Source organism: Paramormyrops kingsleyae, chromosome 4 (assembly GCF_048594095.1).
Source record: "Paramormyrops kingsleyae isolate MSU_618 chromosome 4, PKINGS_0.4, whole genome shotgun sequence".
Classification (NCBI taxonomy): domain Eukaryota; kingdom Metazoa; phylum Chordata; class Actinopteri; order Osteoglossiformes; family Mormyridae; genus Paramormyrops; species Paramormyrops kingsleyae.
In genome coordinates this window covers 38,480,963-38,501,954 of record NC_132800.1, presented here as the reverse complement: position 1 = coordinate 38,501,954, position 20,992 = coordinate 38,480,963, and the positions used below count along the sequence as shown (strand labels likewise).

Here is a 20,992-nt window from a genome sequence, read left to right as displayed (position 1 = left end):
CCAACGACCTCCTATGCCGTGGTGCAAGATGGATCACTTGTGGACGGAGGGCAGCTGCCCAGGCATTGGTCCGCACAGGCCGCTGAGCTGTTTGCACTGCAACAGGCCTGCAAACTGGCTGAAGGACAGAAAGTCACTATCTACACAGACTCAAGATACGCCTTCGGGGTGTGTCACGATCATAGTGCATTGTGGAAGCAGAGAGGTTTTCTCACCAGCACTGGAAAACCCATTCAGCATCATCAGTTAGTGGAACAATTGTTGGACGCTCTCATGCTACCCAAACAGGTGGCAATAGTGAAGTGCCAGGCCCACACAAAGCGGACTGATGAAATCAGTCTGGGGAATGACCTCGCAGACCAGTGGGCTAAAAGTTTAGCTAAAGACTCCACTGGGTTTGGGAATAAGGTTTTGCTAGCAATGGATGTTGATAAACTATGCGCTGATAATGACCTTGTTTTGATTCAAACAGGTGCTACAGAGGGTGAGCTCCGCGGATGGAAACAGAGCGGTGCACGGTGTGATGGGGAAGGCGTGTGGTGACATTCCGGGACTAACCGACCTTATCTCCCTAGATCTGCGTATCCAGGGATGGCCAAAGCCGTTCATGGCCTGGATCCTGTGTCTCGTGACGGGATGGTGGCAGCTGTGGCTCGGGTGTGGCATGCCCCTGGGTTTGCCGCATCCGCTGCCCAATTCTGCGGGAAGTGTATGGTGTGCATGAAATTCAATGTGGGAAAGGGCATTCCAACCGACCCAGCAGTGACCTCGAGTCCCCAAAGTCCGTTCGATCACCTGCAGATGGATTTCACGCCGTGCAGGGGATACAAGTATTGTTCGGTGATTGTAGATTTGTTTTCCAGATGGGTGGAGGCATTCCCTTGCTGTCGCCCAGATGCTCTGAGAGTGGCTAAATGTCTCCTTAAGGAGGTGATTCCACGGTGGGGTATCCCATCTAAAATCACCACAGACAATGGTCCCGCGTTTGTCGCAGAGACCCTGGCTAAATTGTCCCAGTGGATGCAAATTGATTTGAAACATTATTGCGCCTATCACCCCTCGAGTGGGGGGATGGTAGACAGGGCGAATCAAACACTGAAACTGAAATTGGCAAAAATTTCAGAGACAACTGGCCTGCCCTGGGTTGATGCCCTGCCTCTGGCTTTGTTATTCATGCGAGCCAGGACACACCGCCAAACAGGGTTGGCTCCGTTTGAAGTATTGACAGGAAGGCCGATGCGTGTTTTGTCTCCCTCACGATATGTCACACTGGAAACCGTGGATGGGGATTTGCTGACTTATCTTACAGGTTTGCGGCAAGCGATAGGTGCAGCCTGGGACCAGGTTCGTGCCAATTGGAGGACTCCAGAGGGAGAACCACCGCTTGACCCAGGGAGCTGGGTGTTTGTTCGTGACCTGAGGAGGAAGAGATGGAACACGCCGAGATGGAGGGGACCACACCAGGTGCTGATGGTGACCCCTCACGCTGTGAAAGTGGAGGGAGTCGATGCCTGGGTCCATCGGGTCCACTGTAGACGCGTATCCGACCCTGTGGTTCTTTCTAGACTGGCCCCTGAGAGGGTCACAACTGTGTTGCCTTTTTATGATAGCCATTTTTATTGTGACAGTTACATTTGGGATCGATGCTATATTGTGGTGGAGAACTACTTTTTCCAGCTGTGTCACCCACTGTACTCCGACAGTGCCAGACCCCCCACAGGTTCTGGGTCGAGGGAAAAGGGAGGTGATGGATGCCAATGCTGTGGAGCTTTTTTCCCGAGTGGTGACTGCTGAGCTGAATGTTTCAGACTGTTGGGTTTGTCATTATATGCCTCACACTTCTGCGGCGTGGCCCTTCTACGGGGTTCCGTACACCTATCATGATATGGCAGCTGGGCTGCTGACTCGCAAGCTAGGGTCGTTGTCCTCGACCCCGCCACCACCTATATGACGCGTTTCCGGTATCGCTGTTAAGTCGCGGGCAGTGGAGGAGGCCCTTAAGGCCACACATGACCGATTACAACAAGAGTTTGCTGGGAACAATCCAATCCTCTATCTGACTCAGGCTGATGAGTCCAATCACTGGGGTTTCACTACAGTTAATTTGCTAGTAGGCGTGAATAGTACAGGTGAGGGATGGGTTTGTTCGGCCCAGGTAATTATCACATGGGCTGTTGATAAAGCATGTGAGGCTGAGGACCCCGAACCCTACAGGGCGCGGGTGAGAGAACTGACTGTAACTGCTCTGCAATGTTGCCGAAGCCCTGATAACTGTACTTATTCTGCTGTGTCCTGTCCATTCTAGCATTCTGTCCAAAAGTAGTTGTAGTAGTCAATATACAGGTATAATATGTTACACAATTGATCACATCATGTTAGTCATACTTATGTTAATCATATGTTAACCATGTATTTTTAATGATTCAGGGAAAATACGTCAATGTGTTGATCATTAATCAATGGAACACCAAAACATTAGCAGTGATTCAACGTCATATAATTAATATCTATATACATATCTCAAGTAGAGTCTAGAAGCCGAGGCTGTCTCCAGTAAATTGCTTACAATGGGTGGACTTTACCTTGCTACCAAGGTGAACCAATGAAGCAGGAGAATTATGTTTGTTATGCGTTTCAACTTACTTTGTTGATGTTTCATGACCAATCAGGACTTAGTAGTCCTGGGAGTTATGGTATACTGTATCTACTTGTTGCTCTGTGTGCCAGAGGTGATTTGGTACCAAGAGCCAGAGTGTGATGGGAGCGCTTTGCTGAACTTGCTAGAATAAAAGAGATTTTCTTTACTCACCAAACTAAGAGGTCCAAATTTTTATTCTAAGTATTTGATTTATAATTTTTTTACCACAGCCGTGATGCACACAATGTAAAATACAGTGATTGGCTGAGAACCAGCAGAAGACCACACATGCCGTGGTGCACACAGTGTAAAATATGAACCTGTACCATAACCTAATAGGTCACTGTACTGTAAAAAATGTCCTCCTTCTGATTAAAAATTCTTAACTAATTGATTACAATAGTACTTTTGAGTTTGCCCAATATTTGAATGGGTAATTGTAGTACTGAGCTCTAAATTAGAAGTAAATGCTGTACTTTTGAGAAATAAAATCAAATTGGCCCAACTAAAATCAACCAATATAGCCAACAACAGTTAATGGATGTAAGATTAATTGCAGTTAAGTCAACACCATATAAATGACAAATATAAAAAACTATGTTAGACAGATAATTGAGCAAATGATAAAATGTTTATTCAGCCAGTTAGCCAGTTAGTCTCCGGCCCTGAAGGTGGTGCAGTGGTTAGTACTGTTGTTTCAGAGTTCTAGGACCAGCGTTTAAACCTTCACTGGGCAGTGTGTGGAGTTTGCATGTTCTCCCCATGTTGTCATGGTTCCCCTCCCACTGTCCCAGAAACGTGCCGAGCTTAATGGGAGTTACTAATGGTGTGTGAGTGCCCTACGATGGGTTGGCTCCCCATCCTACCTTGTGCCAGTAGGCTCTGGACCCTCTGTGACCCTGAATAGGGTTAGTGGTTACAGAAGACGGATGGATGAATTTGGGGTATTTGTACAAGCAGTACTTTTACAAAAAAAAAAAGGATTCTGGTGAAAGAAAACTTTTAATATTTAGAAACTCACCATGATTGAGTATGGTATGGCATGGATATTAGTCTCTACCACATTGGACTATTACCTATTTTTCAGGATCTTTTAGGTTGCCTGAGTTCATTGCTGTATACTGACTGGCTCCTTGGCTTCAGTAATGCAGTAATACTTACATGTGTGTAACTCCAAAGGAATCCTGAAGGATTCTCTCCAGTGGGTGGGGTCCATTAGGATTAGCATGAACAGGTCTTGATGTATTATTCTTGTGGCAGGGGGCTAAGCTGGGAGAAGAAACAAACTATCCATTATTGAGAAAAGCTAATGAATCCTGTTTGTCATTCCATCCCCTTTACTCCATCTACAGCACCTCCCTACAGGTGAACCTTAGCTGTCCACCCAGGGAGCCCCACACAGAGCAGCATCTGGACAAACCAAAGATTCTGAATCATCTACTGACCAAGACACAAGAGCAGATTCTAGCAAGTCAGCAGCCAGTGAGCTTTGCTATATCTGGCGTTTTACACTGTTGCTCTATTCCACACCATTGCGGTTAATTAAAAAAAAAAAAACTTAAATCAAAGGCGGTACCATATTACGCTATGCAAATATAAATCTGGGGCCACTGGTCTACAGGGGAGCGGGCAGTACCATATCACGCTATGCAAATATACATCCGGCGCCGCTGGTCTACAGAGGAGTGGGCGGTTACAGAAGCTGCCCAACAAAGGGCGTCAGCTCTAAGGGCCGGTTTAAACTCGATGCTCGCAATGCGTTTGCTTAAGCATCATGGCTACCACATGCAATCTGTATTCATTACACGTGTCGTTTGTGCGCCTATGCATGGAATTAACGCTACAAATATGCGAGATGCAGTACCACCAAAAATCCTGGGGGCAGTATGGTCACCTTTTGTCATGAAGCTATGTGCAGCTTTGAAAGTACTGCATGTATGTGTACAGTAGAGTTTTAGTATTAATGTATCTCTTTTTATAAAAAAAATAGTGGTCAGAACATATTTAAAACTATTTTCAGAGGCAAGAGAAAAAAATACTACACTCTAAAAAGTTGACAACTTGCTGCACTAGATTTGAGTTTTGATTCCAACTCAAACTTAAAATCACCCATTGTTGTGCCAACTAATTATTTTTCTATATAAAACGTCAATTTTTAATTTTACCTTTGGATAACAGGCACAGAGGCTTAACCCACTGAACCATACGCTGCTCCCAAAAGACTCACATGCCACCAAAACTCTACACAGTTATAAAACTGTAAACCATGCTTTTGTGTTGGCACCACATTCAGCTTATGTTTCATAAACCTGAGGCAGATCAAACATTATCAAATGCAAACTACAATTCCTTTCAGTAAGATTTACATTATTGTACATCGAATCCCATTCAGTTTCACTGAAAAATCCCAAACATTAACTCCAAAAGCATCATAAGACTGACATTCAACTGTATTTTTTTGAACATTCACTTCAAAGGTTGTTTATAATGTTATGTTTTTTTGATGCATTAATAACCCACATAGCAACTGATTCTGAGCCAGATCCGTCTGCGTCTCAAATCTGGTTGCCGGCGGCATCCAGGCAGTCTGCACCAGGCAGTACTAAATGATTACCACTGGTATGTATTTGCTCTGAAGATCCACACAAAAACTACTCACCCAGTCATGTCACTTCAAGTATTGCTGATGCAAGATAATACTGTAAACACAAACCTACTCTGACACATTGTATCGAAACCACTGAAATATCTATTCAATTAAATTACTGAAATTACTGGAAATACCACACAAGCAGAAATACATTTAAATGCATATTTTTTATCTGAGGAGTGACAGTGGAACAAAAACACTATAATCACCTTTAGGCAGATTTTTTTACGTTGAGAAACTGGGTCTACTTGCCATGGTGTGAACATACTGACCCAGTCTGAATTGGTTAGTCTTTCTGGCCACACCCCTGCATCATCATAATGCTTTTCTGATTCAACCTGCTGTCTCCTCTTCCTCAGTCTGACACTGATGCTCCACACTGCCTTCTCCTCCATCTCTCTCTCTCTGAGTCACTTGTTGCACCTGCATAGGAACTGCTTAAGAATAACCAACTATTAGATATTAAATTTAAATAAACGAGAAACAAATTTACATAAAAAAAATAAAATCACCGCTAAGCTTCTCCTCTCTGTCTGTCCGTTCATTACGCAGCGAAACAACCTTTTTCATGATGTTGAAGCGGTTTTGCTCTTTATGGAAATTGCATGAAATACGGAGGAAAGATTTGTCGATCCCGGTACCAACGCCTGCGATGGATAGAATCTCTCCATGGGGGGATTGATAAAAAAGCGACGGATTCTTTGCAGTTAACGTAAATATGAAGATCACCCTCACCTTGCTCCTGAGACTGCAGTGTGGAGTCTGACAGTTTTAAAGTACGTATACGATCCCATTAAATTTCGTGATTTTTCATTTTATTTCTCCCTTTTTTTACTTTTCTCTTTTGGGCGCCGGTAAAAAAAGGTAACTTTTTTTCTAACCAAACCATTTCTTTCTAGTGTCACGCCCACACGAGCATAGATGAATCGCTCTGCTTCATAAAGCTGACTAGACCTAAAACTCATTGCAAAGTATTGTTGCCATTGTAACGGTATATTATATTTTATTGTTAATGTAACGAAATGTAACGAAAATGTTTTGTATTTTGTTTGATGCAACAGTGTCATATAGGAGCATTATGCTGACATTGCTGATTACGGTAAGGAAGTTGATTCCGGGTGGATGGTTTCGGAGGGGGGGTTGTCGGGAGGAGAGTGCGGGAGCCGTGGTCGTATGTGGTTCTGGGTGCTTTAATAAAATCTACTTTAAGTTAGTTAACTGTAACCTGTGTGTTCCACGCCTCAAGGAGGACTTGAGTTAATCCACCAAACCCCCAATTTATTAGGGTTACACCATTGTTGTAATGTGCCGTACCAAGCAATTCTTTGTCTTTTGTTTTCCCCGATCGCCCTGCTTGCTGTGTCCTGCCCTGCTTGTCATGCCTGTTCCATCGACCTACTTTCCCCTGCCTGCCTGTTCCGTCCTGCCCTGCTCCTCCATCTGCTTCGTGTCTCCCTTCCCATCGTCGTCTTGTCCTGTCACTCCGTGTAGGACTGACCTACCTGGACATCAACCTCTTGCCTGCCTTGCGACTATGACTTTGGACTCTGGCTTTGGTTATTCCCGGTTCTACCATTAACCCTTTCAGGCTCAAATTAAGTTTTAGTAACAGGACAGGACAACCAAGTCCTGTGGTACTTCTGAGTAAAAAAAACTCATAAAATATGTATGTGGGGTAATAAGGTAGTTAGTTTGTAACTGTTGCAAATCAGCAACGCCTGCCTTGAGAGGGTTAAAACAGTTAGAAACCGCATAATTTTTTAGGATTCGATCCAGAGTTCTGAACGGATTAAGCTTGAGTTCTGAAGTACCACTGTATTAGATTTAAACTACATTTCTCTCTATACTTTCTTGTACAACATAAGACATAACTTTGCACAATTGCTTACTTCCCATGTAATATTTTGTGTAACTGCTGACCCTCCATCGAATATGAATTCTTTCAGTTGTATTGCGGCATTACAATAAAGGACTTCCTATGTTTCTTACTCGTTAAATGTTCTTCATTCTTTTCACCGCCACCAAAAGAGAGAGGTAACATGCCAGATTATGTCACCCTGGGAATTTCACCCAAGGAAATAACGGATCCTCCTCTCATTAACACAATAAGGCAACCAGGTTCGATATACGACAAGGCAGGAGACGCGATACCACTTAACAGAACACTTATTACACAGGAGACTCTAAAAACACAGCAAACCACAAAGGCTTCATCCCAACAACACACGGTAGGAGATGGGGGCCAAATAAAGTAGGGAATGGGTGGTCAAGGCTTAACCAGACAAAACTCACTCCCATCACGCGCGTGCTAATACCACACCGCCGCAAATGTAACCACAATCCAAAGAAAAACCCACACAGCACACAAAACGCTGCCCCCCCTACACCAACCCCACATTGGCGGGTCGCAGCGCTAAAAGGACTAAAACAAGCTAAAATGGGAGGCTAGTCACAGAAACAAAAAAGAAACACTCCCATAAGATAGTCGAGAAACAGAGGGATGCACATCCAACAAAATCATAAACGTCGATAGACAACGTAAATTTAGACAATACCACCAAAAACGTTTAATAACACAGGTAGTGTAAAATAAACGCGGAAAAAAACAGAAACAACCACTTACCATAAAACAAATTAATCAAAAGAAACATAAAACTAAAACATAAACTGGTCCAACAGAGCAGCAGTGATCCTACAGCATCCCCACAGCGTTAATCTGTCAGCCATTAAATAGTCCAGACACCATCGCTCAGGTAGCACCTCAGTCACACGCCAGAGAAGCAAAGAAACACCATGCGGGTGTCACGCTGGAAGAGAGTCCTGCTACCAAGCTGTGTGCACTCCACCTTAAATCAGAATTACTGCGTCACACCGACCGATGGAGTCAAAGGAAGCAAGGCAACCCTGAAGTGGGCAGAGTCAAAGCCGACAAGTCAGGGAAAACCCTGACTGGCACCTAAGCCTTATATAGGGTGCTTGTGTGTGGATAATTGGTTAACAGGCTGAGCATGCAACACATCCCCCACAGAATCGAAGCGTCTCCACCTGCCACAGTATGCTAAATTTATGGAGCATTGGAGCACATTATGTAATTCTGCTATACGCATGCGCCCTAACCGGGAGTATGCTGTTCTGATAGGTATGCTAAAATGAGGTATGCTCAGAAGAGATCACAAAATATTTGCCCTTGACATGTTTATAATTCATTATTAAATCTGGCCAGTAGATTGATCTTTCTTTTTACACATAATGAATAACGATGTAATCATCCCGCTGATCGGCAGGTTTCACAGACGGCCAACGCAGTGGGTAGGCCTATGTTCGAGGCCAGAATTAATGTAATTAACTAATTCAATTCAATTTTACTTGTATAGCGCTTCTAACAACAGTCATTATCATAAAGCAGTTTACATATAACCGGCCCGAACCCCCACCAAGCAAGCCTGAGGTGATAGTGACAAGGAAAAACTCCCTCTAGCAGGAAGAAACCTTGAGAGGAACCTAGACCCGGAAATGGACCCCATCCAAAATGAAAATTAATTTGAGATTCTGCACCCCCCGCCCCCTGCCCCCCATCCCCTGGTCTTGTAATTAGGCAAGGCGTAAGTAATCAGCAATCAGAGACAAGTAGTTAAAATACGGGTTTGATTGGATTCCTCCGGTTGGCAACATCTACAGAGGGGGCCAAGTCACAGCATCCGCTCTAAATAATTTATCTCCCCCATATTACTTGTAACAGGTAAGTGCATGCTTATTTTATTATTAATTATATTTATTAACTATAATTTTACCTTGCAATACAAAATGTCTTTATATTATTCCAGAATCTTATTCTTCTTTCTTCACAAAATGGTGACTCCAACTTTAAATCACTTTCACTTTCATTTACAGACAGGAAATGATCCGCTTTGTGTCAAACGCGGAAGCAGTCTGCGCAGAAACGGACACGGACTCAGTGGCACGGTGGACCATAACCCTAACCCTCTGAACTCCATTTGGCTCTCAATTCGACATATACCCTGTACATATAGTACACTTAACATTACAGTAAGAGGGCGTGCAAGGTGCAAACAGGCAGTAAATAAACAGTGCAGAGATAATAAGTAAGTAGTGCAGAGATAATAAGTAAGTAGTGCAGAGATGTAAACTTCATAAGTGAGTAACGTGTAGTTGCAAATTAGAGGTAGATTGTGTATGCTGTGAGTCAGACCAGACATTATTCAGGGTTCTGATGGCTTGTGGTATGAAGCTGTTGCACAGCCTGGTAGAGGCGGAGCTGAAGCTTCGATACCGTTTTCTGGACGGTAGAAGGGAGAAGAGTCCGTGTAGCGGGTGGGAAGGGTCCTTTACAATGTTTTTGGCTCTGTTGTAGCAGCGGGTCTGGAAAATGGAGCATGTCTGACAGATATTTAGCATGACCAAAGACTTTACAAAAGTTAACCAAAAGCCCAAAGATGTTAATATCTGTCTGAACAAGAATCCCCCTTCGCTTTCACTGATCTTTCAGTACTGATGTCCTGCAGTCCTATACCAGCTGCAGGACGTCTGTCTGGCACAGTGCAGCACGCCATGTTTCTGCATGCCCACCTTGTACCAACAAGACTTAAGACTTTTCCCTGGGTTGCTGTACTGGATACATCTCTTTGTGAACTGCAAGCCACTTCAGATGCACATAGGAACTATAGATACAAAGTCGTACATCTTCTGCAGAGAAAAGAAATTATCTGCCTCAGATACTGCATCTCACTGCATAAACAAGAACCAAATTCAAGCACTGCACACTGCAATACACAGAGAATGCAAATGGAACAGACTCTATAACCCGCACAGACTCACCGGAGCGCTTTCCACTCATGGAGCACCATCGTAAACTTTGCCCCCCCAGGGTATCCCTGTATTCTAGGCCATGTTTTTAATGAGTATCAATTCTCATTTTTGTCTATGTTTTGTGTGGCAATAAAAGACACATCTGCAATTATTTTTACATAATTGCAATTTCCTTCAACTTCCATTTCCGGTCTTCAATCACGGCAGCTAACATTGATAACTTACTATTCATACTGTATACTGCACTTATATAAGTCTCTGATTTGGCATGTAGCTTAAAGTCTGCATCTCTAAACAGAGCATTTTTCCAGTTAGAAAACCCAGATTCGTATGTAAGGATCCTTCCTTTGTACCTGCTAGAGAAAAAATGCCTGCAGGCATAAAAAACATATTGTGGTTGCTTGTGGAAGCCATGGATTGTCTTTGTAACATGAGCTACTGAAAGATCTTTTCCTTGTACTTTGCTTGGTCTTTGGAAATATCTACAAACACAAGTGTCTCCTCTGGACTGGAATATCGGTCAGGTCGGGTCAGGTTGGGGAGCATGCACTGGTACAGCGCGTTGCTGCACCCACCACACAACAAAACTCTTGAGGATCCCGGCTGGTGACCCCCCAGGCTGACACATGGTCCAGTCCCATCCTCCGGAAATGGCCGTCTATCTGTCACAGCCAGGTGTTATGGGCGTCCCCTTGGCCTGGTCCAGTCGCTTGGGTCCTCAGCAATGAGGATCCTGCGAGCCGGATCACCCTCAGGGAAATGTAACACATGGCTGTAGTGCTGTAACTGACGCTCCCTCACAATGCAGGTAATGTGCCTCTTTCAGGACTCCCAGAGCAACCCTCCAACTTGCAGGGAAAACTTTGGGGATTGGAGGCAGGACTGGCTCTCCTGCCACCGTAAAAACTTCACACAGCTGCGACGAAGCAGACAGGACACCATTCTGCTCTCCGCAGGAGTAGCTCTGCTGCAGAGGCCCACAGGAAGGCTGCACGCACCCATGAAGGGGATGGGGGAAACCCTTCAGAAGCCTCATCCCCGGACGGGTCAAAACCGTCAGAGAGCTAATAGGGTCGGGTCTGTAGGGGATTGGGCTGGTGTGGTGCTAGGTATAGTCCTCTGCACGGCAGCTCTCGGGTCCCAGTCTGAGGCGACCCCTCCAGTAGGCGCGTGGAACATCTTGCCTCTATCTGGAATATAGACAAAAAAAAAAAACAGTATTTATTTAATTTTGATTTATGATTAAGGGGAATACATCTACACAGTTAAATTGGTACTGTCAGGTCTTTACAAAAAGGTAAAGATTTTAATAATATTTCCGACCGTTACTTAACACATTTTATTCAAACACCGCTCAAACTATAATACTTTTGCCACAAATGTCAGGCTGAACAGGTCAGTCAGTCACCCCAGCCCCTCACCAAGAGCCCCGCAAACGTTTCCTACGCCAAACAATAACATTACAGGAACACATTAGCTTTCAAATATTATCGGAGTGTCTGTGCTAGTTAGAGGGTGTGACTGGGTGGGAGACGGTGTGTGTGACTGAGCACCGATGAAATAGTCAGGCATGGAAATGCTCACCTGGTCAGGAGGCACATTCAGGGGCAGCAAGAACACATTCAAGATTTTTGGTTTGGGCCGGAGCAGCAGTAGCACTTGCCCACGGACTTCACTGGATTCTTTCGTCGTTATGACACCAAAATCAGAGAGGCCGGTGATGCTGATGACCACATGTGTGTCTGTCACCTCCTGTGGCTGCAGAATCTCCATGTTGTCTTTGGTTACATGTGCTACAGCCAGGTTTTCTTCTGGAAGCAAAATTGATTGATTCTTATGGGAGGAAGTAAGAAGCCTTCAGTTTGATTCCTAAGTCTCCCCTCGATACATTAACAATATGTGATATTTCAGAAGCTGGAAGATTCACTTTCATTTTGCTTTGCTTTCATTTCTCCATACAGTACGTGACATTCAGTTAGCACAAGCCACACCCCAGATAATGTTTATGATGCTGTGCGATTGGGGTATGGTGTTCGGTAGAATAAAATAGTTCCTGTACAAATGTTAAAAAGTTTTTCTGCATTAAAGACCACAGAAGAATGCCATTCAATCCCATTTTTTTTGACAGAAGCCTGATATTTCTACAGCCGATATCTCCAAAACTATGCACCTCCCAGCAGGACAATCTATATGGATAAGTGGCACTAAATCCCTACTAAAACATATCTTTTTTAGGTTTTGGGGTGAACTGCCCCTTTAAACAAAGCATGTCACAATCTTACTGTAACACAGAATGTGTAAACCATCCTACCAAGTGTGGTAAGAAGCATCTGAACCTTCACATTAGCCTGTATAATTTACCTGCAGACATCTCACAGTGAGGGAGGTGCAGCTCCTGCAGGGGTCCCTTGGGGACACTCAATGTCAAAAAGGGGCCCTGCTGGATTCCAGCTGCCAGGGGTCCTGAGGGCTTTTTCCCAGGAGCAGAAGCTGTACTGTAGGTCACCTTCCCCCTGGACTCCATCACAAACACCAAGCCTGTGACGCAGCAGAAGAACCTTCCAGGATGTTTCACCTGGAACCTGTATCACAGAACCAAGGTTGGGGGAGAGACTCTGCCAGTGAACCCAAGATGGTAACATACTCATTGTGTCCTTTGCCTCTTCAGGGCACCACAGCCAGTCCATGTGTTCCTTACATTTCACCATTAGACATATGACGTTTGCTAGTGGTCAAGTCAAAAAATACATGGATATACGATTTCTGCAAATACTGGGTTAACTTTAGGAAAGTTTTCAAATGGTTAACACACTTTGACATACATATTATAATAGTTTTGCACCAACATGAAGACCATTTAAACATCCTTTTCTCTGACTGCCTAAGACTTTAGCACAGTACTGTACAAGTACAGAATGTTATGAGGCTCTTACTCTTCTCCAGTAATTCAGCGAGATTATTTTGCTTCATGGTCCTCAGGATGTACAGTGTGATCTTCAGAGCTCCCTCTCTACCACAGGTCTTCTGCATCTGACCATCACTGTCCAGGTCATTGTCCTCCTCCAGCTAAGGCTCAGAGCATTCTGGGTAATTCTGATCTAGGTACCTCACAAACTTCTTCAGCTCATCCTTTAGGAACTTTACGGCTTTTCCTTCTAGTGACTAAAATAAACAGTCACAGTTAATTATTGCAACTTGCACCAGACCTTTTCAAAGTTTTACTTGTGAATCATAGTTTTAAATATATTTCCTTTAACAGGATGATTTTCTTATTATTCAGCTGTATAAAATATGTTAATTCACATAACAGTTAAGAAAACATATCCGCAACAAACACAGACCTTCAATATGGATGATAAACCCGATTTTTCATGTAGATCTGAACTGCATTCTTCCATTTGGTCTCTGTGAATAAGGCAGAAAAGTTAATCTAATTCAATCCCATTCAAATGTATTTATCTAGTGCATTTTCACAATATTATATTGTCTCAAAGCACTTTACATCGTCCCTGCCAAATGCCCCCAGAGAGGCAGCCAGAGGCGACAGTGGGTAAGATATTTTTGGTAAAACTATTACCTTTGTCTAAAAGTATATTTAAGCTTCATTTGAACTAGTGCCATGCCTAAAAATATGTTGTTTTTGGAAATATTTGATTGTTATGCTCATCACGGAGCTCATCTGGTCAACATTTATAAAGAATCCTCTTAAAATGAAGCTGTAGTTATTTAAATTTGTAACTTCACAGAACTGCTTAGTTGTTTTCTCCTGACCAAAAATTATGGGCCAAAGCCAAAATTGCCTGGTCAGAGTCCAGATTCGAACCTTCTAGAGAATATTTGGTCTTTGTTTTGTAGTTTTGGTTTTGGCCCATGGATATTTTTTGCCCAGGATTGTACATTTATAAATAACTCTCTAAAAATCAAATTGTTATTTTTATGAGAATTGTTATTTTTCCTTGTCTGTTGTAAGTAACTTCCATACACAGAAACACATTTTTGTGCATAATCCTGGTGAAACACATAAGGAATAAAAAAAAAAAATATAGCTGTAAAACAGATTTTTTGGATTCTGTCAGTTGACAGAAGCATGTCACACCCTGCCCATCTGACTCTCCTGTTTTTTCCTAACGTGGCCCTAACAAGCCACACTTCGCGTTTGTTTCTCTTACCTCTCATTCCTGCCCTCATGTTACTCACATGCTGCTTTGGGTTGCGATGTGTTACCAGTCTGCTACCCTGCTTGTCTAGCTAACTAGCCATGCATACAATGTTCATGATAATGTTGGATTTATTTTAACAACATGCACAATGAAACATTAAAGAATTAAACTCATTAAAGAAAACGACCACCAGAATGAGCATGGCTTACCTCTGTTTTTCCTTAGATTGGAAGGAGAATTTTTGTAAGAAGAAATCACACAGGGCTGAGACATGAATGACTCTTTCTTCTTTTTTACTACTTAAAAATCGCTCAAATAAGGCCATGCGTGTTGTGGCAAGCTGGAATCAGGAGTTTCTTCCATGATTTATATCGGCATAGGCACCCTAAAAATTTGTGCTGGGTAGCTACATCCATCAGGGGCAAAAGCTGTGCACTGTGTTTGCTGTGCGCTTCTCAGTTTTGACCTGTTGCAGTTTTATCCACTCATAAGGAAAAAGGAATGACAGATTTTGCATAATATAGTGGAGTAAAAAGTAAGACATTTGACTTGGAAATGTAGTGGAGTTTAAGTAAAAAGTCTCCTCAAAAAGAAATGCTTTAGTAAAGTAGATATATGAAAAAGTTTCTTCATTACAGTAATAAATTACATTTACTTGTTACTGTCCATCACTGTTGGTAATAGTGTTGAGTTACTGTCTGTTGGGGAAAGCGCCGAAGCTTTGACCCCTTCAATACCTATGTGGAGAAAGCGTACTGGCTTCTCACTCCACACTCTGCACTTCTCGGACTCAGGAATAAAGAGACAGCACGCTTCCTATCTTTTACTTGCGCAAGGGTGCCCACTCACTCAGATGCAACAGACAGTATCTGCGCCTCAGTTCAGTGTCACACCGGGCGGTCCCTTGGCTTCTTTATTTATACAGAAGGGGAGGGGTTACAATGGGGAGTATCCTTAGGCTATTAATGCTGTTTTGTGCTTCTTGCGAAGGGGTTAAACACAGGACCTTGCATTCCTCAGAGTGGGCCCCCTTGCTGTATCGACAGAGTCTATTACCACTCCCAGGGTGATTGTTCCTTTTTCACAATCTTACAGAGCCAGAGAGGATGTCCTGTTCTAACGGTCTCTGCGTCAAAGCTGATAAACTGTTTGCCTACCTACACACAATTAATATGATAAGAAATGTACATTTTCATTCTAACAGTCCCTCCTGTTTATCATGTTAATTAGGAGACGGCGACTTCTGCAAGAGGAACAACTCGAGCTTCGGGAGCAGTCCACGCCTTTGAGGGTTTCGGACTGTCCGTCATAGTGAGTTACGCCTCCTCCCAATCGTCATCCTTTTCTTCTTCTTCCATGTTCTGAGTGAGGGACAATAGCATATTCTCCCGCACTCGAAATGCCGAGTTGAGTGCAGAATTAATCAACATTCTGAGACATGGTATTACAGTGATAAAACAACAGAAAAATGAAATGAAAAATAGCAGCAACGGTGCACATATCTTCATCAAAATCGACCACCAGGCCCCGGAAGTGAACCAAGACATCCAGGAGAACCCTTGGTCTCGGACCTCTCCGGCCATCACCACCTGGAGGTCTTTTAGCTTCTGTAAAGCAGTAGTCATGTTGGAAGAATGCACATTGTCAGGAATATATGTACAACAAGTTTGGTTTAGGAGGACGCACACAGCTGTCAGGAGATCTAGCGCCATCCTATTCTGAATTACCATTTGTCGGGTTGCATCCAGTTCTGCATTCTGTTGCCGATCTATTGTTATAGAGGCATTCATGAATAATCCCAGGCGGTAGGTGAGGGTCTCTACGTGGAGTAGGAGTTTACCTACCCCTAAACTTGGGAACAGGGAGAGAAGAACTTTCTGCCCAGTCGACCACAATTTCTGATCGCTTGGTACGTCAGTGCCCCAGATACTATCATGTGGTTTTACATTGTTATTGGTGTTACGCTTAAATCTTTTAGCCTGCTGCTCGGTCTTTACAATGTACAGTAGGTGTGATCTGTAACAAACATGGGTGCGCAGACACCGCACCACCCAGGGGGCAGCACAAAGTAAGCATGACTTCCACATAACCAGGCTATTCCATCCACCCACCAGGTGCCATTGGTGGGGCCCCATGCTAGGCAGGGGGATCCTGCTGGTGCAGACACATACGTTTTTTTACAATTTGTCGTGTCGCCTAGCCACTGGCTACCGTTTTCCTGTTTGAAACAGATGGAATGTTGTTTTCCAGGGCCCCCTGCCATGTATACACTAAAAGGCCCACTCTGCATCCTTTTCTTGATGTCAGGCCAGAATCTGTGTACTGTATGCATGACCCATTAACATACCCTGGCTCATCAAGCCCTAGGCTCGTCCTGTCCTGCTTCACTATGGTAACCTTGGTTCCATTAACCTCGGCTTGACCGGCCGGAAGGGAGAAGGCAAAAGAGATATCTGACCGCCACCCGCTCCCCCCGACTGCTGCCGCACACCTGGATTGTGACTCATTCATTCTCGTGCCGTGTAGGGTCGGGCCCTCACTATGGTGTGGCATAACAGAACAAACATAACAGTTAGACAGATTTCTCTCCTTAACAGCATCATACACATATCGGTACCAGTAATTCCGTAGAAATGGATGCTCGTCATCCCCTTTCATTCGAGTGAGGTGGACTCCATCCGGGTTCCATCTCTTTTCCTCCTTGACTTCTCCGTCATCGACAAACTGCAGTATTAGTATCACCATTAGGAAAAAGAGCCCTCCAAACAGTCCCTTAGCCCACCATGGGCACCCTGTCAGAGCCATCCTAAAGGAGTGCAGTTCAGCTGATTTCTTCACCGGGTTGAGACAGCGAAAACCTATTGTACTTCGTGCCTTTGTAGCGGACTTCCACTGCTACTCCGCGGGTGAGGCGTCTGGCAAGGGCTTTATGAGCTTACAGTGACTTTTGTGGATCCAGGAGGGTCTTTCCGCGATCTTTAATGCAGTAGGCGTTGTGAGAAGTACTTGGTATGGTCCGTCCCACCGGGGCGTAGTCCAATTTTTCCGCTGCAGGGTTTTGACCAGCACCCAATCTCCAGGTTTCACAGAATCCTGATCCTTCGCGAAGTGCTTCTAGTTCTTGTCCGGAGGCCCATCAGATGTCGGCCCAGCCGTCGGGAACGGTCCTAACCACCGGCCTGCAGGCGAATTCACGTCGCAGGTCTTTCACTCACTCTCTAGAGCGAGACTGTCGACAGCTTTCGGTGTTGTTCAGCGGCGGACTGGTCGGCATCTTTCGGGTTCCTCTCGGATCCGGCTCGAAGGACCAAGTTATATGTTGGGGAAAGCGCCGAAGCTTTGACCCCTTCAATACCTATGTGGAGAAAGCGTACTGGCTTCTCACTCCACACTCTGCACTTCTCGGACTCAGGAATAAAGAGACAGCACGCTTCCTATCTTTTACTTGCGCAAGGGTGCCCACTCACTCAGATGCAACAGACAGTATCTGCGCCTCAGTTCAGTGTCACACCGGGCGGTCCCTTGGCTTCTTTATTTATACAGAAGGGGAGGGGTTACAATGGGGAGTATCCTTAGGCTATTAATGCTGTTTTGTGCTTCTTGCGAAGGGGTTAAACACAGGACCTTGCATTCCTCAGAGTGGGCCCCCTTGCTGTATCGACAGAGTCTATTACCACTCCCAGGGTGATTGTTCCTTTTTCACAATCTTACAGAGCCAGAGAGGATGTCCTGTTCTAACGGTCTCTGCGTCAAAGCTGATAAACTGTTTGCCTACCTACACACAATTAATATGATAAGAAATGTACATTTTCATTCTAACACTGTCTTACTAAAGAAGTACATATATATTTTCAGTTTCATGCATATGGCTATTATCTACAAACACTTTCTGTTATGTAAGGTTCACTGGTTCCAGGTTAAGGCTGTCATGGTGTGAGGTACCTGTTGCTGAAAAAAGTTACTGCTGTAATTAATTCTGGCACCATCATTCAAGACCTACTAATATAACAAAATTGCTGGTCCAGCTCAGCTGGAACCATCCTTTCTTGGAGAGCTCCTGGGAGTTTTACTTACTCAAAAACATTCTGAGGGCAGAAGGAAAGTTGATTGGTTATTTCTCTGAACCAATCAAATCGTAGAGGAGGCGGGTCTAAAGAAACAGAGGGGGCGGGACCAAGAAGCGGGAGTTTCAAAAAAATGTTTCGGCGGCAGTATTGGTGAAGCGATCCGGCGCACAAAAGAAGAATTTTGGAAGATTTTTCACTGCACTTATTCCAAAGGTAAGATTGTTTAACGTTTATTTGGTTAACAGGATTTACTTTGATAAACTAGTCTGAGGCAATGAGCATGTTATTCTTTTGCTAAGAGCTGGTTAGCATTAGCTTAAAAAGCTAACGATGAAAATGCTGATAAAATGATGATTGCATGTGATGGATTACTTATATTTGCGTATTTTATAACCACTTATGCTGGCGCACGTTACATTTGAAACTCAGAGTAAGCTGTCTAAAAGGAGATTTTTGAGGTCAGGTTTGGTATTTTAACTGGCTATTTTTCTACATTAATATGATCTCTTATTAGTGGTGTAGGGTTCTGAAGGTCCCAGGGAAGGAAGACTGTGTTGCAAGCAGTAGTTAGTATTAGTAATGTAGGGAAATGCTGTTGCACTTCGGGCAGGAAAGCTGCGCTGTCAGTATTATTATTGCTAGTGCTTCACATTAGAAATGCAATAATGCTGCTGCCCTTGGGGCAGGAAAGCTCTACTGTCAGCATTATTATTCCTACTGGTTAGTATTAGTAATGCAGTAATGCTGCTGCCCTTGGGGCAGGAAAGCTCTACTGTCAGCATTATTATTGCTAGTGCTTAGGATTAGTAATGCAGTAATGCTGCTGCCCTTGGGGCAGGAAAGCTCTACTGTCAGCATTATTATTCCTGCTGGTTAGGATTAGTAATGCTGTTTCCCTTGCTTAGTAATGCCCTGGACTTAGTATCAAAGACTTCTGCTCCTTGTCCCTTTTTTTTGTGTATTTCTAACATAAAAAGATTGTTTTGGGAATATGGTAGAATACTATCATAATTTTTATTCACCTTTTCAGAAAATGGAGAACATTTGGATAGAAGGTGTTAAACGAAGAATGAAGAAGGCTAAAGATCCTGAGGTCATCCAAGAAGTTGTTGTTTTTGAGGAGGAGGAGGGGGATTTCATACATTCCTATATCAAGAAGCTGGAAGAGGAAACTCACAGCTATTTTAAATCTCATTTAAAATAGAACATTTGTTTTTATCAGCCATTAAGTGATGACCAACCACTGATTATTGTAGTTCAGACACCCTGGAAAAAACAACTACTTAAAGAACATCCACATCCCATGATGTTTATGGATGCCACCTACAAAGGCATGACCTCATATGGCTATGCATTTTATGCATTGCTTCTGAGAAGCAGGATTGGAAGAGGATTTCCATTTGCGTACTTCATTATTAGTCAGGAATCAACATCCACACTCTCTCTCTGCCTGCAAAAACTTTCTATTTCTAATCCTGGCTTTTTTCCTCGGTCTGTACAGTGTACTTAAGCTACTTTTGAGATGAACATTTGACTTTAGATGGGTCATGTCACAGAAAATAGTATTTTCCTGACATTTTAAAAATAGTTTGTTCAAATCCTAATAGTGGGCAGATGCTGTAAAACTTTTGAAAATAATAAGACAGGAGCCCTTTTGTCCTCTATATTGTTTAGCAAAACACTTAATCATTATTTTCATGCATATTCTCTTATTTCTGCATAGGTCAGTGATGATTGACAGAGACCTAAAAGAGCTAAATGCAGTAAGAGATATTTCCATCAGCAAAGGTCCTTGTTTGCTGGTTTCACGTGCTGCAGGTAAAGTTCAGAATCGTTCAGGCAAATGTAAATCCTTTTTAAATGACTTCTGAAGCAACTGCAAAAATAGTAATGTATTACAATGTATGTAATTCTTGCTAAGTCACAGATCCCTTGTAAACAACAGTATCTGTCTATTCTAAAATCTCTAAGAGTTAAAATATTTCACGAAACACTCAATTTTTATTTCCTTTTAAATGTAGGCTGTGCATAGGTGGTTGGTCAAACGAGATGGAGGAAACCTGCCAGTGGCCCAGAGAAACATGGTGATTCAAGAAATGGTGTCAATGAAGATGTGTTTAACAGTAAGTCTTTTTCACGTTTCACAATACTGTCAAGCAATTTTTTTTCTATTTAGTTGAAGCTTTTATAAATATATTGACTGACAAGAAAACTTTCTCACATAGATTCTTCCTCACAATGAAATATCAGTTCCTGAAAGGGAACACCAACAGACGGATTGACCAACTCCTTAAACTGCTCTGTGGTGATGTTCACAAATATTACTGGTAAATTTACAAATCCAAATTTATAATTCATGCAAATTAAATGTCATTATAAATTATTTCTTGATACTATGACTATTTCTACTGACTGATTGCTTGTAATTGTAAGTTACATGGATGACCTGGCAGAAAGTGGACGAATCAAGGGAGTAGATGCTGACAACTTCTCCAATGCTGTGATTGAGATGGGGTTGGATTCAAATGTTAAATTTAATGAAGAGGGAATATGATTCATTCCACCTCATACAAGCTCTCAGCCTCACTCAGTTGATTTGGTGATGGTCAAATGTGACTGCAGAACATCCAAAAGTGGTTCTCTTTGCAAA

The 20,992-nt window shown here is 43.3% G+C and overlaps 2 protein-coding genes and 1 long non-coding RNA gene across 15 annotated transcripts in view; 1 reads left to right on the top strand and 2 right to left on the bottom strand.

The window, feature by feature from the left end:
• Positions 1 to 9,185, bottom strand: part of LOC111837189 (uncharacterized) — a 66,340-nt gene extending 57,155 nt beyond the window's left edge. Inside the window, exons 1-2 of the mRNA XM_072711280.1 lie at positions 9,080 to 9,185; positions 3,800 to 3,907 (exon numbers count right to left, since the gene is read on the bottom strand). The gene's annotated coding sequence lies outside the window, so the exon portion shown is untranslated. The remainder of the gene's footprint in view (positions 1 to 3,799; positions 3,908 to 9,079) is intronic.
• A 2,517-nt stretch (positions 9,186 to 11,702) lies between these two features.
• LOC140588844 (uncharacterized) lies at positions 11,703 to 13,270 on the bottom strand. The gene is made up of 3 exons (XR_011990043.1): positions 13,049 to 13,270; positions 12,477 to 12,697; positions 11,703 to 11,926 (listed from the first exon to the last, which is right to left on the bottom strand). It is a non-coding gene; the product is annotated as an uncharacterized lncRNA (long non-coding RNA).
• A 1,922-nt stretch (positions 13,271 to 15,192) lies between these two features.
• LOC111837909 (NACHT, LRR and PYD domains-containing protein 1b allele 5-like) overlaps positions 15,193 to 20,992 on the top strand; it is a 42,262-nt gene continuing 36,462 nt past the window's right edge. For 11 of the 13 annotated variants that reach the window (XM_072711298.1, XM_072711291.1, XM_072711295.1 and 8 more), the window contains exons 1-4: positions 15,193 to 15,586; positions 20,066 to 20,160; positions 20,364 to 20,465; positions 20,568 to 20,669. The gene's annotated coding sequence lies outside the window, so the exon portion shown is untranslated. The remainder of the gene's footprint in view (positions 15,587 to 20,065; positions 20,161 to 20,363; positions 20,466 to 20,567; positions 20,670 to 20,992) is intronic. The other 2 variants (XM_072711293.1, XM_072711289.1) reach the window with 2 other exon arrangements.